Genomic DNA, 19,958 nt, shown 5'->3' with positions numbered 1-19,958 from the left:
CTAAACAAATGAAAAGACAAAGCAAAGGTGATTCATACTCTCTTCCAAACTCATATGATACATAAATGGCCTTCTTATCAACTTTCTAATTTCTAGACATCTGGATCATCTACTACAGCCAAAATGGAACTCTGAAAACAGTGCACAGTTCAAGGCAGTGAAGTGAGCACACTTACCTGTCTCTTTTATTTCCCACCATTCCAATGAGATGAAATCAAATTTTTACAAAACAATGAAGTCATAACAGGACTGGAAAATAAGGATGATATTGGTAGATCAGAAATTTTGAGACGTTCAAGGTAGATAATAAAACAAAATAACCATGGTAGAAATGGAGATAATTTAGGAGACAGAATGGTACGCTTAAATAAAACAAGAATAAGCGTCTTTGAAAAACTGAGCAGAAAACAATAATTCTTGTTAATTAAAAATGTAAATGATAAAATAAATTCAATGGGCAAGATAAACAATAAAATGTTACAATTGACGGAAACTACTCTTGATAAAGACTACTCTTGAACAGACAAACTAAAACCGCAAAGAATACAGGAAATAAGAGAAGTTAGGAAGCTGGAGATCAGAGAGAAGAGATCCAATATTGCAACAGGAGACCCAACACGTGCTCCTCAAGGGGATAAACACAGAAATAGGGCTTCCCTGGTGGTCCAGTGGTTTAGAATCCATCTGTCAAAGCAGGGGAATTAGGTTAGATCCCTGGTCTGAGAGGATTCCACATGATACTTGGCAAAAGCCTGTGTGCCGTACCTACTGAGCCTATGCCCCAGGGCCTGCAAACTACAACCACTGAGCCCATGTGCCTAGAGCCTGTGCTCTGGGACAGGAGAAGCCACTGCAGTGAAGTGTAGCCATCACTCACAAGCTGAATAAAGCACATTTTCAGACAGCAAATACTTGAAGTTTGCCATTCTATTTTTAAAATTACCCAATGAACTCCAAACATTTTTGTATGACATGATTTGGTGAGTAAAAAAAAAAACATATGCTCTCAGCACACATGTCTATTTCTAAATTAACATATTATTATACTAATATATTTATGTACAAAGCATATAGAATTAAAAATAATTAGAAAAAAATCAAATAATTTAATTCTTAATATACTTGATACCTCCTAAAATGATCTTGTGAAATCCCTTTATGTGGATGCTTCTTTTGAAGATCACAGCGCTAACCAAACGAAAAAGGAATCTAAAGAAAAAAATCAAGAGACTGAAAAGACAATAGAATTGAATAGGTCTTGGAAGAGAAAGAAAATGAAAAAGAAAAAAAAACAACAAAACTAGGAGAATCCACTAGAATTTGATATTCAGAAAATTTTCCATTGTATACAGGATTTCATTTCATTCTGAAAGGCCATTCAACTGTGTTCCACAGTAAATATTTATATTATCACATTATAAATACTTGGGTTTAAAATTTTTAGAACTGGCCTGTAAATAAAGTAAGAGAAATTACAGTTATAGAAAAAAATGCAAACACCTTGATGATGTAAAACTAACAATGAATAATGATTGAAAGACTGAAGAGAGGGAGGTAGGCAACACTGCCTAGACCAAAAGCAGGCACAGTAGGAAGTGAAACTGGGAGTGGGAAGGTAGCTTCCTATTCTTTTTACTCTTAATGTAAAATGAACCTCAATATAATCATGACCTTTACTTTTAAGAAGTATTATAGCTGGGGGGGGGGGAGTATTTAACATGATATGCGCATTTAGAAAACTGAAATTGGTTTGCCATAGTCAGTTCAGTTCACTCTCCCAGTGGTATACTACTCTTTGAGACCCCATGGACTGCAGCATGCCAGGCCTCCCTATCCATCAACAACTCCCACAGTTCACTCAGACTCATGTCCATTGAAGAGGTGATGCCATCCAACCATCTCAGCATCTGCCATCCCTTTCTCCTCCTGCCTTCAATCTTTCCCAGCATCAGGGTCTTTTCAAATGAGTCAGTCCTTCACATCACGTGGCCAAAGTATTGGAGTTTCAGCTTCAACATCAGTCCTTCAAATGAATATTCAGGACTCATTTCCTTTAGGATAGACAGGCTGGATCTCCGTGCAGTCCAAGGGACTCTCAAGAGTCTTCTCCAACACCACAGTCCAAAAGCACCGATTCTTAAGCACTCAGCTTTCTTTTTTTTTTTTTTAATTAAGGAAAGAGCGCAAGGGCTCCACACTCAGCTTTCTTTATGGTCCAACTCTCACATCCATATATGACTACTGGAAAAACCATAGCCTGGACTAGAGAGACCTTGGTTGGCAAAGCAATGTCTCTGCTTTTTAACATGCTACCTAGGTTGGTCGTAACTGTTCATCCAAGGAGTAAGCATCTTTTAATTTCATGGATGCAGTCACCATCTGTAGTGATTTTGGAGCCCAAAAAATTAAGTCTGCCACTGTTTCCCATCTATTCGCCATGAAGTGCTGGGACTGGATGCCATGATCTTACTTTCCTGAATGTTGAGCTTTAAGCCAACTTTTTCACTCTCCTCTTCCACTTTCATCAAGAGGCTCTTTGGTTCTTCTTCACTTTCTACCATAAGGGTGGTGTCATCTGCATATCTGAAATTATTGATATTTCTCCTGGCAATCTTCATTCCAGCTTGTGCTTCATCCAGCCTGGCATGTCACATGATGTACTCTGCATATAAGTTAAATAAGCAGGGTGACAATATACAGCCTTGACGTACTCCTTTTCCTATTTGGAACCAGTCTGTTGTTCCATGTCCAGTTCTAACTGTTGCTTCCTGACCTGCATACAGGTTGCTCAGAAGGCAGGTCAGGTGGTCTGGTATTCCCATCTCTTCCAGAATTTTCCAGTTTGTGATGATCCACACAGTCAAAGGCTTTGGCATAGCCAATAAAGTAGAAACAGATGTTTTTCTGGAACGCTCATGCTTTTTCGATGATCCAACGGATGTTGGCAATTTGATCTCTGGTTCCTCTGCCTTTTCTAAAACCAGCTTGAACATCTGGAAGTTCATGGTTCACGTATTTGCGGAAGCCTAGCTTGGAGAATTTTGAGCATTACTTTACTAGCATGTGGGATGAGTGCAACTGTGCGGTAGTTTGAGCATTCTCTGGGACTGCATTGCTTTGGGATTGGAATGAAAACTGACCTTTCCAGTCCTGTGGCCACTGCTGAGTCTTCCAAATTTGCTGGCATATTGAGTACAGCACTTTCACAGCATCATCTTTCAGGATTTGAAACAGCTCAACTGGAATTCCATCACCTCCACTAGCTTTGTTTATAGTGATGCTTCCTAAGTCCCACTTGACTTCACATTCCAGGATGTCTGGCTCTGGGTGAGTGATCATACCATCATGATTATCTGAGTTGTGAAGATCTTTTTTGTACAGGTCTTCTGTGTATTCTTGCCACCTCTTAACATCTTCTGCTTCTGTTAGGTCCATACCATTTCTGTCCTTTATTGAGTCCATCTTTGCATGAAATGTTCCCTTGGTATCTCTAATTTTCTTGAAGAGATCTCTAGTCTTTCCCATTCTATTGTTTTCCTCTATTTCTTTGCACTGATTACTGAGGAAGACTTTCTTACCTCTCCTTGCTATTATTCTTTGGAACTCTGCATTCAAATGGGTATATCTTTCCTTTTCTCCTTTGCTTCTGGCTTTTCTTCTTTCACAGCTATTTGTAAGGCCTCTTCAGACAGCCATTTTGCTTTTTTGCATTTCTTTTTCTTAGGGGACGGCCTTGATCACTGTCTCCTGTACAATGTCATGAACCTCCGTCCATAGTTCATCAGGCGCTCTATCAGATCTAGTCCCTTAAATCTATTTCTCACTTCCACTGTATAATTGTAAGGGATTTGATTTAGGTCATACCTGAATGGTCTAGTGGTTTTCCCTACTTTCTTCAATTTACGTCTGAATTTGGCAAGAAGGAGTTCATGATCTGAGCCAGAGTCAGCTCCTGGTCTTGTTTTTGCTGACTGTATAGAGCTTCTCCATCTTTGGCTTCAAAGAATATAATCCATATGATTTCGGTGTTGACCATCTGGCAATGTCGTTGTTGGAAGAGGGTGTTTGCTATGACCATTGTGTTCTCTTGGAAGAACTCTTATTAGCCTTTGCCCTGCTTCATTCTGTACTCCACGGCCAAGTTTGCCTGGTACTCCAGGTGTTTCTTGACTTCCTACTTTTGCTGAAAAGGACATCTATTTTAGATGTTACTTCTAAAAGGTCTTACAGATCTTCACAGAACCGTTCAGCTTCTTCAGTATTACTGGTCAGGGCACAGACTTGGATTACCGTGAAACTGAATGGTTTGCCTTGAAAACGAACAAAGATCATTCTGTCGTTTTTGAGACTGCATCCAAGCACTGCATTTCGAATCCTTTTGTTGACTATGATGGCTACTCCATTTCTTCTAAGGGATTCCTGCCCACAGTAATAGATATAATCGTCATCTGAGTTAAATTCACTCATTCCAGTCCATTTTAGTTTGCTTTTATTCCTAGAATGTCGATGTTCACTCTTGCCATCATCTCCTGTTTGACCACTTCCCATTTGCCTTGTTTCATGGACCTAACACTCCAGGTTCCTATGCAATATTGCTCTTTACAGCACCGAACCTGGCTTCCATTACGGGTCATATCCACAACTGGGTGTTGTTTTTGCTTTGGCTCCATCTCTTCATTCTTTCTGGAGTTATTTCTCCACTGATCTCCAGTAGCATATTGGGCACCTACTGACCTGGGGAGTTCATCTTTCAGTGTCCTATCTTTTTGCTTTTTCATACTGTTCATGGTGTTTTCAAGGGAAGAATACTGAAGTGGTTTGCCATTCCCTTCTCCAGTGGACCACATTTTGTTATAGTCAGCTCACATTAAATATACCTACCACCTCCATCATGCACCCCTCTTCATTTATTGTTTTTTATGCCTGAGTTTTATGTGCACAGTTTTGGTTTTACCTAAACTATGATCTCCATGAAGATTTTTCTCTTCATTTCTGCAGTGCAAGGCCTAGAGTTTATTTTTTAAAAAGAAGGAAGGGACTAATTAAGTGGTCTGAGGAATTAATGGAATAGCTAACTCAAACCTAGATACAAAAAGAGAATAGCCATCTTGTAGCTCTAATCACTTAAACCAGTTTATTTCACATTTACTCAAGTTCACTAAAGTGTATATAACACGGAGAGAAAGGCTTCTCTTTGAAACAGAAACAGCTGTGACTCTCAGGAGCGTGATTAGACTCAGTGGCCTCACACCTAGACACAGGTACTGGTAACAGTCTTTGGGGAACAGGTGCAGGGGGTGATGAAGGGTACTGCAATGGAAATATTCTGAACCCTCAAGAGAAAAAAAAGCTGGCTAAGGGTGGAAAGACCATTCTTTTGTCCTGATTATATATACCATATAGAGGAAAGAGCTGGGAGAGCGGGAGGAGGGTGCTGGCGTCCAGGAGTTACAGCTCATGATGATGAAATCACACAGGGCCTTACTCCCTGCCTTTCCCCACCACAGGGGTTGAGCAAATACTTCCTTTTACTTTATAGTCTACTTTGTTGTTGTTGTGTTAGTTGCTCAGTCATGTCTGATTCTTTGTGACCCCATGGACTGTAGCCTGCCAGGCTCTGTCTATGGAGTTTTCCTGGCAAGAACACTGGAGTGGGCAGCCGTTTCCTTCTCCAGGGATCCTCTCGATCCAAGGATCAAACCCCAGGTTTCCTGCATTGCAGGCAGATTCTTTACCATCTGAACTACCAGGAAAGCCCCATCGTCAACTTTACCTGGGCTTTAACTTTTTCCTATTTTGGCTATCAATAGAGGCCTAAGTGAAGCAGTTGTTTACAGTCTGAACTCTCTGCCCAAAATAAAAGGTGACTTTTCTTTAGAATTTGGTAATTTGAAGTTTCTGTAAATCAAAAGCAGACTCTCTGTAACTCAATATGGCCCAAATAAGTAGTTCCAGCCTCTTACGAAATTACAAATGGTAGACTCACAGCTTTATATTTCTCTAGGGCAGTGATTCTCAAATTTAATTGTGCATGAGAATCACCTGGAAGACTTGTTAAAGCAGAATATTGAGTCCCAGTCCCAGGGTTAATGATTTAGTGGGTCTGGGTCAGGCCCCAGAATTTATGTTTCTAACAAGTCTCGGGTGGTGCTGATGCTGCTGATCTAGGAATTTCACACTGAGGACCACATTTCTAGTGTGAGGCTTAGACCAGAAAGCTATTAATACCAATAATGCATTCATCTCATCATCACTGCTGCAGCTATCCATTTGTCCTCCACTTATGACTCAGTCGTCACAGACTTCAGGCTACAGGCAGACTCAATATTCTACCTAGGTATTAGCCTGAGAGACTAGGCTGGTTTTCACCTTCTTTGTCCCAGGGTTTTACTCCAGTGTTATGGCACCTCTTTTGAAATCTATAACATCTTCTAACACCAACAGTAAGGAAGAAATTTTAATTATACATATATGGAACCTTAATTAGAACAGACAAAATAGACATTTTAAGACCAACTCTTTCTCTATTTGATAAATCCTAAAAGTCATTAATACTTGCTGGGGAAGGTTTGTACACAAGAAGGAATTTAAAACCTCTGCTTACTGTTGTCTTATCATTCAACACCAAGGTTCTCCTTAAAAAGAAAAAAGAGGAACCCCTGTGTGCACACACTGTAATCCCACAAAAATTCATTTCTGTTGATTGAACATTTTTTAAAAGGATTAAAAGTAAAAATCATTTAACATTTCTTGACAAAAACACACTATGAAGTGAAGTGAAGTCACTCAGTCGTGGCCAACTCTTTGCGACCCCATGGACTGTAGCTTACCAGGCTCCTCTGTCCATGGAATTCTCCAGGCAAGAATACTGGAGTGGGTTGCCCTTTCCTTCTCCAGAGGATCTTCCCAACCCAGGGATCGAACCCAGGTCTCCTGCAATGCAGGCAGACGCTTTCCGGCCTGAGCTACCAGGGAAGCCCCAGACATACTATAGCTTATCTTAATAAAGGTAAAAATGGAAAAAAGCCCTGGAGTCTGTGTTGAGAGATCTGGATTCTACCCCGAGCCCCTTTTAGCTTCAGATCACACATGCTCCTGCACAGCACTGAGCTTCTGCCTAAACACAGCATTCAGGGCAAGAATCACTGAATCTGATCCAGCTTTACCATAAGCTTGTACAGGAAGACTCATACACTGTAGACTAAGAGGTGCTCGGTATCACTACATGATCTCCTCATAGCGCAAGGACCTTCTTGGGGAAAAAATAAACTACCCACCACTTCAAAACTTGATTGCTTTTCCTGTAGCATTACATATTAAGGACACTCTGGATCTTTGGCAACCATTAAAAAAAAAAAAAAAAATCATCATTTGAAAACAACTAGATTTGTATGAAATGGTAGTTGCTACAAGTTCATTTGTTTTCTTATTACTTAAGTAAATAACATATACAAGGCACAGTAAGAAAATTATAAGCCTAGATAGATCTGTATTAATGGCCATATTCCCTTAAAAATACATGAAGCACATAATTTCAGTTTTTAAAAGGAGGCTATTTCCAGAAATCTTATAAAGACAGTATTGGGATTTTAAAAAATCAGCCTTATTTAAATGCTTAGCATAGCACTTTATAACTATGTTCATTAAACTTCATGAAGTAAGATTTTAAATTATAGTGATATATAAACTGTGGTGAACCAAAAAAGGGCAAAACTAGCAGTCAGGAGATGACTCGTTTGGCAAGCTGCAAGACCACTACCCTAGTATTTTTTTGTTTTTACTCATTCATTTGTTTCTTTGTAGTCTATTTCTCTCAGCCCCTCACCAATCACTGACTTGTGCTCTGCACTGAGCTAAGGTCTGTGGAAACAAGGAAGAAAGACAGAATATGAACTAGATCTCACAAGTCCCTTCAGGTAAAGCCTTTATCAGGGCTCTAATTTACAAATTATAACAACACTTCTTTCTCAAATGTGAGAGAAGCTATCTCAATGAACAAACGACAGATAAGTTAACCATATCTCTTCTTTAAGCACCAACAGTGTTTTAATCTGTCTACCTTAATTGCCACTTCTGTAAAACATTTACTAACCAAACACTTTACTCCCATACCATTTTCTTCAGCAAAATGAATAATTCCTTAGCTACTACCTAAGCACTTTCATAACCAATGCCTCGCATACAGAATTAATCAAATGTAGTTATTAGTATAGTAATCCATAAGATTTTATTTCATAGCTTACACTTTTACTCTTACACATATTATCTCATTTGATCCTTTAAACAACTAAATGAAGTAGCTACTTCTCTACAGAGAAACTGAAAAACAGAAGTAATATGATCTAAGGTCACAGAGTTTAAAAAAAAAACACAAAAACCCAAAAGACAAAAAAGTAACTCAGAAATTGAATCCAGGATTCTAAATTGGAAATACTATGGTTTTCCAATTCATCAAACATGCAGAACTCCTTGAGATGATTCTATTTTCAACTTTACATAACCACTGCCTATTGTATAAGATGGCATATACTAAGAAAAAGACATAATGACTAGATTTGAAGTCAACTACTGGAAGAGTATTACATATTTGCTAGACAGCACATAATTTGTTGCCTCCTAAAAATCAAAGTACCAGGTAGCATTTAGTATTATAGAATGATCCACAGAACACCATCAGGGTTAAGAATTTGGTTTCTGATTTTAGGCTTGGGTACAAATCCTGCAAATGTTTAAGTTCTCTGGGTCTCAATTTTCTTGTTTGTAAATTGGGAATAATAAATGGTAATATCTCAAATGACTGCTATATTGAATGGGACTATAGAGGCAACACCTAATATAGTGCCTGGTACACAGAAAGCACTAAATAAACGGGTTCAATGTGTATGAGCACTAATACAAAATTCAAAAAGAGAACTAGTTTACAAAGCAGTAATAATCTCATGAGCTATGAAGACCAGTTAAATTTGCCTGAATATGTTTTGGAGGTTCTGTTTTTGCTTCTTTAGCCTTTATCATTTGGCTTTTCATCAGCTATTACAGGGGCTATGAATGCTGCTGCTCTCACACTGCTTATCTCCAACAGCTTCCGCCTCCCTTTTAACGCAAGTAACGTGGAGGTGTAACTGTACGAAGATAAACTGATGCCCAAAGTGTCTCTGAGAAATTGCATAATCTTCAAGAGAACTTTCTGAGTAATGGAAATGATCCTATATCTTGATTGGGTTTTGCTACATAGGTGAATATACCTGTCAAAACTCATCAAAATGGACACATAGGAAAAGATCTGAACATGATACAATGCAAATTAAAAAAAATTTTTTTTTAGATTTTATAACTCTTGAACAAGTATTCTGGCCCTTATCTTTCTCATCCTCAGAAAGGGAATAATTTCTCACTCACAAAGAATATAATGAGTGTTAAGAGATAAGGTCTATAAAGTACTTACAGTAGTTTCTGCACAGTTAGTTTCCAATTCTGGATCCACTTACATTAACCCTAGGCATTGTTTCATCTGAGTCCTAAAACATTCACTCATAATAAATGCTATATTTCCTCCCTTCCCTCTCCCTTTTCCTACTCTTCCTCTCATCTCTTTTATTAGTAAACATTTGATTAAAGCTTTAGCCTCCACAAGGTATTATTTTTTAAAAATCATAAGTCATTTTTCTTCAAAGTTCTCCTTCTTCTCATTTAATTACAGTAAAAAACATGGCAATTGCCTGGTGAACCAGTGGTTAAGACTCTTGTGCTTTCACTTCTGATGGCCAGGGCTCAATTCCTAGTGGGGATTTGTAAACCAAGTAAACCAAGTGGCATGGCCAAAAACAAAACAGGGTAGTTTACTTTTATTAGCTTTCAAGTCACTTTTTAAAAAGCGTCTAAGCAATGTTCTTTGTTCTAGAATTCCAGGACACTGGAACTATTTCACGTTCATCTAGCATTTAACTGAGCAAACATTCATTAAGAACCTAAATCAGCCAGGCACTGAAGAAACCTAGATGAGGTCAGAGAGGCTAAAGCAGATCAAGTAGAACCGCTAATAAAAGTCTTACCAAATAACAAAATATTGCAAAATAAAAATCTTACCAAATAACGAAGTATTTAAACTAGAAATTCAGCTCCTCAGTGGTACTAGACTCATTTTCAGTGCCCAATAGATGCAAGTGACCAAAGGTTACCAATAATGGAATGTGGGGGTCATAGAACCCTTCCACCACCACACAAAGCTCTACTAAAAAATGCTGCCTACCCATTCTGTTCCAGGACCGCTCAATCATGAGTTCAGCTTATATGACCTACAATTTTCCACTGATACCAGCTGCCATCATTCTGATTTCATGAATCTTGCAAGCTACATGAACATGGAACAACAGGCTGGTACCCAAAGAGATGAAGGCAGAGGCATCAAATCTCTTACCATCACCTGAGACCAAGAGGAGTTAGTTGCTCCTTATCATTAATGTCCCAGCCCACTTCTAATCATGGAGAGCCCCACCCTGATACTGTCACTGGTTATAATGTATCTGAGATGGGTTTGGCAAAGAGAGGAGTACTTAAAATTTTACGACCTGTTAAGACAGACCTCACTATTACACATGTCTCTTACCTATCACTAGACCACACCAATACAGCAGCTAGAAATAAAAATTCTACCAAACTACTAAGGCTTATTTTAAAGCAGTTGTTAACAATAATGTTTCATTAAAAATTAGACATTATATATGTTAAGTCAGACAAGATGTTGGGACATCTTGTTAGTTACTAGTACTAACCTAGACAAAATTAGGAAAAACTATCATCCTTGAGAAAGATATGAGGAACTACTTTTGGGGACTCTTTTACATTATAAAATCTAGGGGAAAGAAACTGTCTATATCTTTATACCCTGCATGTCTATAATCATTAAAATGGCTTAATGCTCCTTAAAGGAAAACATTTCATATAGCTGCTTAGTTTACAGAGGAAAAAAAGATGAAAAAAAAAAAAAAAAAAAAAAAGGGAGGGGAGGGCAGAGAAAGAGAAAGAAGTTGAAAGAGAAAGAAATGAACTGATCCATGAAGAACAAAGTGTTAAGAGACCCTGGGTTTTAATTCAGTGTTTTTGAAATAACGTAACACATGGTCAACCTAGACTAAATAAAAGGAGGCTATTGCCATCTACCTACCAGCCTTGACCTCTCAAGGAAATGCTTTGCAAAATAGATGTTCTTATACTTCAAGAGAACACTTTAACTACATGAATACCATCTCAGCTTGAATGCCATCTGAGCTCTTCTGACCATAAGCTAATAATTTCAAGATTCTTATGACTAGCAAATCAGTAGCTACTCAAGAATATGTAGAGCATCAGTATTAATCAAAGAGCTGCACTACCCAGGAACAGTACTTTGTAGCAGTTAAGAAATAAGGTCAGATATTAAAATACTAGCTCTACAAACGCATAAGACAATGTTAAAAAGGGAAAACTATGAGTTCATCTGCAGTTATGAATCTCTATGAGTGTTTTAACAGAAGAAATCAACAACTAATTATGATTTCCAAAATATACAGGAATGGTGGTTCCCTACGTATGATTCTAACGTGGTCTATATTCACTAGGGAATGAGAAGAGACTTACCACACCCTAAGCCTCAAAAAGATACACAGGTAAAAATATTTGTCACATCCTTGGTATTTGCTATACAATCTGATACAACAACAACAAAAAACGTAGCAATACTGTCTTCTGTGACACAAGAAAATTTTCACATATAACAGAAAATTAAGTCTAAAACAACATAGCAAGCTGTGGGCATTTGGTAAAATGTGCTCAACTTTCAAGTTCTGAAAATTGAGTAAGCTTGGCTGTGTACCCAGTACTTCCTTTATTTAAAGGGCAGCAAAACCTCACAAAATAATGAATGAACACAACCTACAATCTGGGTAGACAGTCAAGAGCAAGTGCATTTCAGCATTGCATGATTAGAGCTTTGGGGCAATCCTACAGACTAACTCAATAAAAGGGCCTACAGAACTTTTTGCCAGCTTGCAAAATCTTAAAACCTTTCCCATGTTTAGCAACAGCTAGACAGAAATGCACCATTTATCAGAAAGTCAGTAAACTATACAGTGAAGCTGCAATTTTCATGACAGCATTATTTTCCTTAAATTATATTTGTTTTACATTCTGCATCTTACCAACTGACAAGGCAACCAGAATCATTTGATGAGTTTTATGAAAATATACAAGTCTCTATTTTCCTTTGGCATGCACATGGGAGGGGTATGTTAGTATGCCTGAAGAAAGGAATCACGTATATTTTGAAAAACTAGCCATACCACTTTACACCCACCAGAATAGCTAACTAAATCAAACAATATCCAGCAAATGTTGCAGAGTATGTGGGAAAATAGAACCCTCGTTCACTATTGAAAGGACACTTTGGAAACACTGGGTAATATAAACCAAAATGGAACAAAAGCACATATGGTCCAAAAATTCTACTACAGCAATTATGTGCACATGTGCAGCAAAAGATACGTACAAAAATATTCTATAGGGGCATTAGGCATTGTGACACAAAACTGGAAACCATTGAGATGTTCACCAACAGTAGAAGGGATAAATTACAGTATTTATACATACACAGTCATACAACGGGATGGAATACAATAGAATGAGAATGAAGAAGCTACCACACTATACACTATACTGACGGATCACATAAAAACTGATTTAAGAAGCCATACACAAGGGTGTGTTGCTGTACGATGTTACGTGAATGTTCATGAATGTATGTTACATTCCAATAAAAGTCTACCTAGAATTGGAAAAGCAAATCAATATATAATAAATAAGCAACTTTGATGCCTAAACATTTATAACACAATCTGATTCCCAGTGCCACATCACCTCCATGCCAAGACTGGGATAGAACACTTAAAAAAAAAAATCCTCCCTCATGTTAATCTAAACCATTTTTACATTAAAACAAAGAAGGCTATATTAGAGTAATAGAATGCAAGAGACAAATCCTTTTTAAGGAGAGACGACACTAATCTGAAAAGAATTTTAACTTCAAAGCTCTTCCTCTCCACATTGCCTTGACCACACTCTGATCCTCACCACCTAAAAGGGCACTCTGCTCTGTCATTTATTTAATGAAAAGATTTGAAAAGAAATGACCTATCCTAGCAGGGTAGTTATGAGCATTGAAACAAAAAGAGTGGATACATCAAGTTTTCAGTACTGTGCCTATTATGCACTCAATGACTAAACAGTATTAATAAATCCCAAATAGTGAGTCTTCCAGGTCAAGGGCTATTTCCAATTTATTAATGAAATACAGAACCCAGCATTTAACAGTTGGTCAATTTATGAAATAAATGAATGATGTGAGTGTAAAACTAAAAGAAATAAAAACAAGGCAAAAGTGGGAAAAGGGGAAATACCAAGAAGCTCAAAGGAAGGGCTTATTTTTCTATCAGGGTAAATGACAAGATTTTAAATCTCAAATGAAGCAACAAGGAACTTCCCCAGTGGTCCAGTGGCCGAGAGCCCACCTGCCAACGCACAGGACACGAGTTCGATCCCTGGCCCAGGAAGATCCCCTATGCCACGGAGCAACTAAGCCCGCGTGCTGCTGCAACGACTGAGCCCCATGCACCCGGAGCTGTGCTCCCCAACAAGAGAAGCCAGTGCAGAGAGAAGCCCGTACGCTGCAACAGAGTGCAGCCCCTCAACTAGAGAGAGCCTCGGCTCAGGAAGGAAGACCCAGTGCAGCCAAGAAGAAAGAAATAAACCTAAGAAAAAATGAAGCAACAGGAACTTCTCTGGCAGTGCACAGGTTAAGACTGTGCTTCCAATGCTGGGGGGACGGGGGCACAGGTTTGATCCCTGGTCAGGGAACTAGGATCCCACATGCCATCTGGTATAGCCAAAAAAAAAAGTGAAGCAACAAAATCACATACGTTAAAACTTTTAAAATAAATAAAAACTGTCTCATATATAAAAATAAAAACTTTTCCTCCATGTATTTCACAGTGCAGAAGCCAGATGTCTTAAATACAGTTCTTTAATACTGAAACTCTTAAAAATATTTCCGAATGAATTCCTTATGAGGTTGACAGGAATCACAAGTATATAACGGGTTATTTTTAAGACATCCGTCACAGCACATCAATGTTCTGATTAAAAATGTCATAACAGAAAGGAAAGCTGATTTCACTGAACCCTCATACAGTGATATTATTTTTATGAATTTAGGTATCAAAATCATCGACTGTAATCTTACCAATACATTAGATTTTCAAAGACAAATTAATAAAAATACTTTTAATCTCTATTGTGTGCACAAAATAACAATGAACTATATTAGATCCTTTCCCCTTCCTTTTAAGCATCTCTCTATTCTTAGATTAAGGATAAGAATCTTATTTATTTAATTAACTGTTTTTAATTAACCAACATTTACACAAAGCAATTTATGTGGCAAGCATTACTTTAAATGGAAATAAAACTCATTTGGTTCTTATAACAACTCTTACAAGGTAGATACTGTTATCTTTTCCATTTTACAGATAAGACCGCTGAGGCAGAGATGCTAAGTAACCTACCTAAATTCAGAAAGCTATTAAAAAGCAGACTGGATGTACTCTTAACCTCTATGCTTTACTGCCTAGAGATCTCTGAGGTAAAGTAAAACTAAGTTTATCCTGACTTCACTTGATGTTGGGAGGTTGGTTATGTTGATGATCTTGGGTGATAACCTTAAAATTAAACAGCACTTATGGCACATTTCATAAATTCTAAGATACCTATTTTTTAAAAATATATATTTTAGTATGTCTGAAACTGATGGCATTTTACAACTGCAACTGACAGTGTTCTCTCTGGTGTACATAAAATAACAGTGCATCTGGTAATTGCTGGCAAGCATGCTTCAAAAACCTACGCTATGACCCTCATGGGTTAGTGCTAAGTAAATAAGAAGAAATATCTAAATTACTCCACAGGTCTGGTACAAGGGCTTTAAAAAGCGTATTTCTTCCCCAAAATGATCTGTGATGAAATTGCAGGTAAAGGCATCTTTACACTGCAGTAAGTTGTCACTTTCTCAGGCAGGCCCACGTTGAACTACACCTGATTATATACTGCTAGGGAAAAATAACTAGTTTCATTATACAATTTGATGAAGAAATAAAGAATCTGGGGTGGGAAAAAGGCCGGCAGACAAAGTAACAGCGAAATTGAGATATCTGAGAAAATAAAATCAACAGGAAAGCATAAATCAAGATACCTCGCCAGTACCACTTGATTCAAGCCAGTTCTCAAATGCCACTGATAAAAATGCTCACTTAAACAGATCACCAGCCCAGGTGGGATGCATGAGTCAAGTGCTCGGGCCTGGTGCACTGGGAAGACCCAGAGGAATTGGGTAGAGAGGAAGGTGGGAGGGGGGATCGGGATGGGGAATACGTGTAATTCTATGGCTGATTCATATCAACGTATGACAAAACCCACTGGAAAAAAAAAATGCTCACTTAAGTATTTCAGTTTTTTAAAAAATATACTTTGAATGCAACCAGAATTGACCAGATACGCTTGGTGTGTGCCCATGTCCTACTTGAACTACTCTAACAAAACTGGACATGTTAAACTTAATGACCATATTGCATAGCTAACTGGTTAACAAAGGTTTAAACTGATCCTAAGAGTGGCCACCAAAAAAATTTAAATAAATAAAAAGTTCAATTCATTCAGGACTTCCCTGGTGGTACAGTGCATAGGAATCTGCCTGTCAATGCAAGGTACACGGGTTTGATCCCTGATCTGGGAGGATTCCACAAGCTGCAAGGCAACTAAGCCCCCGCACCATAACTATGGAGCCCCCCCTCTCGAGCCTGAAAGCTGAAACTATTGAGTCCATGTGCTGCAACCAGTGAAGGCCGTGTGCCTAGGGCCTGTGCTCCACAATTTAACTAGAGAAAGCCCACACACAGGAAAAAGAACTAGTGCAGTCAATAAATAAATGTTTTTTAAAAATTCAATTTATTTAAATATTCCTGTGTCAATACTTGCCTTGATAATTACAGAATGAATAATGTTTAATTTCTTCTTTGTCTGCTTTTGTCTTAGTGGTTAAAGCTACCTTTCAAGGTAACTTCCCACTAAAACACCAAAACTGCATCCAGATTACAACTAAAAAAAAACCCACCCTGCACTTTAAAAAAACCCAACTGTGTACTTTACCTTAAAAATCACTTAATTTTGATGGGGCAGGAGGGAGGGGGACTAAAATGCACTTTCACAAAACTGAAAATTTGTTCCGTAAATATACCCAGACAGGAAACAATGGTATCTTCTTTAATGGTGTAGTAAATCTCAAATAATATTTTAAAAGCCTCATACTACTTTTCAGTTATACTAAAACTTTTGAGATACTGCACCACCTAATAGCAGAGTGAAACCTCTTTTCTTTTGTATTCGTTATTCTTAACTATTTTTATTCCTGTAATACTTACACTTTAAGTGTATGAACAACCTATCCCAGCCATAGTTTGAGGTAATGCTATTTTATTATCTGTAGATCAAATTTTTTTTTTTAGACTGTTTATTTTATTTTATTTTATTTTTTTTTAATTTTTTATTTTTCAGTGTAAATTTTTAAAAAACTATTTTTTTATGTATGTAAAGTTCTATTTCACATAGTTATATAATTCAGAATTTAATCTTAAAATTATCCTGTCTTCCTTTAGAACATGTAGGTAAGTCTGAAGAATATCTGAAGAGTTCTGCATATGTATATATAAATAAAAGGCTTGGGAAAGTGTACCTGTAAGAACCGTAATATACAAAAAATATATAGTTGTTGTACAAGAATTTATTAAGATTTAAAAAACTAAAAACCAGGGAGAAGATGAGCAAAAGACAGGAGGAACTAATAAAAGAACTTTTTTTTTAAGTTATAATTTTCTTAATATAAAATGGAAGGAAGACTGCCTCAGCAGATTAGAATAATCTAATGATGTTTCTATAAAACACTTAAGAAAGGATATCAAAAGCAAAAATTTTGATAGTCTATCCTGTTTTTTTAAAACAGATGTCTTCTAGAACCTTTATTTACTGTGTTGGTAAACCATAAAGAAGGCTGAGCATTGAAGAATTGATGCTTTCGAACTGTGTTGCTGAAGAAGACTCTTGTGAGTCCCTTGGGACTGCAAGGAGATCAAACCAGTCAATTCTAAAGGAAGCCAACCCTGAATACTCACTGGAAAAGAGCTCCCTGATGCTGGCAAAGGGGGAAGAGGATGGCAGAGGACGAGATGGTTGATATAACGGGCATGAATTTGAGCAAACTCTGGGAGATAGTGGAGGACAGAGGAGCCTTGTGTGCTGCAGTTTATGGGGTTGCAAAGGGTCAGAATTCCAATACTTTGGCCACCTGATGTGAAGAACGGACACATTTGAAAAGACCCTGATGCTGGGAAAGACTGAAGGCAGGAGGACAAGGAGACGACAGAGGATGAGATGGTTGGATGGCATCACTGACTCAATGGACATGAGTTTGAGTAAACTCTAGGAGCTGGTGAGGGACAGGAAGGCCTGGTGTGCTGCAGTCCATGGGGTCACAAAGAGACGGACATGACTGAGTGACTGAACTGAAATGAAATAGTTGGACTCAACTTAGTGACTGAACAACAACAAAGCCCATTTTAACATAATTTCTCTAATACGTTTTTTTTTTTTGTCAACTAAGGTTTTGCCAATTACAGCATTCTTCATGAAGGAATCCCTGAAAACAAACTGTGTTTTACTATGATGTAAGACTTTAAGTCTCAGACCATTTAGACTATCTAAAATAGCATTTACAGTATCAGGGGACTGCTATTATTTCACTGAGATCCTAAGTATGATCACTGACCATACACCTGATGGACAGGAGTAAACTCCTAGCAATCCTTACCAAGGCCTTAACTTTAATTCTCTAAATTTGAGAAAAAGCTATATGTATAAAATTTCTCCCATCCAAAAAAAAAAACTCATTAAAATATAACCAAAATATTCAAGTTATACATCAGTTACTTAATGATTCTATAAATATAGGTTATAAAATATAAAGCTAACCAGCAGAAACAAAACACCACCTAGGACAATAACAAAGAAAAGCTTTAAATTTTGAAGGTATTCAGAAGCCGTGTTTGGTGGCTAAATAGGTACTGATGATATTAATCAAAAAAGGAAACAGAAAGATGTACAAGTTCAAGAGACAAACTTTTGAATGGTATGGTCAAACTCTCTCATCTACCACCCATACGTGACAGTCACAATCCCTTGCCTTTGCAAGCTTTCCAAATAAACTCCTCCACCCCTGCATCGCCCTTTCCATCTCTCCATTTGTCCTTCTGAAATGCTCTGCCCAATGGTCTACTTTCTTTTGAAAGCTTTCCCTAAGGCCCCGTCTCTCTGCTTACAAGGCAACCTGAATAAACTGCTATGATAGCACTGGTCACACTACACAACATTTAACTGTCCATTGTCCCTAGACTCTGGTCTAAGTGAATTCTGAAAAGTCTAGTAATAGTTAATACTTGATAAATAGTACTTAAAAAATATATTCTATTTGAATATCTTCTAAATGAATGAATGAATGAGTTTGAGATGCTTACAGAACACCCAGATAACGATAAACAGAAACATGGCTTTGAGCTCAGGAAGGAAGACATGGTTCATGTTACAGATCACATTTTACCATCTGTAATTGTTGCTTTGGCAGATTAAGACAAAATTCATAACCAAATAGTTTATGGATGGACAGACAACTGAGACATAAAATTTTTTGCCCATAAAATACAATGTGTACCCTTTGTTGTTGTTTAAGTCGTTAGGTCATGTCTCAGCGACCCCATGAACTGTAGCCCGCCAGGCTCCTCTGTCCATAGGATTTCCCAGGCAAGCATACTGAAGTGGGTTACCATTTCCTTCTCCAGGGGATCTCCCTGACCCACGGATCAAACCTGCATCTCCTTTATTGGTAGGTGGATTCTCTACCACTGAGCCACTGGGGAAGCCCTGTATTCTCTCTAATTTCAACTTAATTGATATCTCAGCTTCAATCAACATAGATTAGCCACATCCTCCTTTTTTGGCCTATTGCCTTGGCTTCAGTGATGCTAAGGACAATCTCCTTCAACCTCTGGCTATATTTTCTCTTTCCCCTTTGCTCCAGTTCTTTTTCTCAATGTCAAATACTGAAGAGTCATAGGGACCACATCCCTTTATCTTCTCTATGTACTTTCTGCTTAGGCAATCTCATCCCCCACCTTCCACATTAAGACATCCATTAACAGCTATACACTGATTATTCTCCACAGAACTACGATCAGTAAGTCCCCTGTTACCAGAAACTAACACAAACTGCTCTCCCCTCCCCCAGTGCTCCCTTATATTAGGCACGAGAACCACCAACCCTGGAAGTCAGCCTTCTCCTCCCCCTAGACTTCTAAATCCAATCGAATCCACCATCAAATCCTATTAACTTTACTTTTCAAATATTTGTCAAATACTGCTACTTTATCATTGCCAAGTCTGGACCAAGATTTCATTATCGCTTGCCCAAATTACAAAAATAGCTGAATTCAATTCTGCTCAAAGTGTGATCTGTGGACTCATACTGATCCACAAACTCTTGTTATTGGTATGAGACAAGGTAAATTCAGCTACAGAGGGCACTCAGAAATTTTTAGAGCAATCTGACAGACACTGCCACAATATCCATTTTATTGTACATTACCAAAGTACCACACAAACTGTAAAGTAAAACAAAACAAAACGGGTCCTTCGCCACAGATTAAGTTTGAGAAGCAATGGCCTAACTGGTCTCTTTGCTTTTACTCTTACTTGTCTCCAATCTGTCCTCAACAGAGCGGCCAAGTGACAGTTTTAAAGCAAAAATTTAAGGAACTTATTCAACTGTTTGA

General features: G+C 37.9%; 1 protein-coding gene across 5 annotated transcripts in view; it reads right to left on the bottom strand.

Moving 5' to 3' along the window:
- SPOPL (speckle type BTB/POZ protein like) overlaps positions 1 to 19,958 on the bottom strand; it is a 51,890-nt gene that overhangs the window by 28,553 nt on the left and 3,379 nt on the right. The window contains exon 2 of one of the 5 annotated variants that reach the window (XM_065931466.1): positions 177 to 249. The exons of the other annotated variants lie outside the window; for them this stretch is intronic. The gene's annotated coding sequence lies outside the window, so the exon portion shown is untranslated. The remainder of the gene's footprint in view (positions 1 to 176; positions 250 to 19,958) is intronic. 5 annotated transcript variants of the gene reach the window in all.

Source organism: Muntiacus reevesi, chromosome 3 (genome assembly GCF_963930625.1).
Source record: "Muntiacus reevesi chromosome 3, mMunRee1.1, whole genome shotgun sequence".
NCBI classification, from domain to species: Eukaryota; Metazoa; Chordata; class Mammalia; order Artiodactyla; family Cervidae; genus Muntiacus; species Muntiacus reevesi.
The sequence above is the reverse complement of the archived record's forward strand: the minus strand, read 5'-3'. Positions and strand labels throughout refer to the sequence as shown.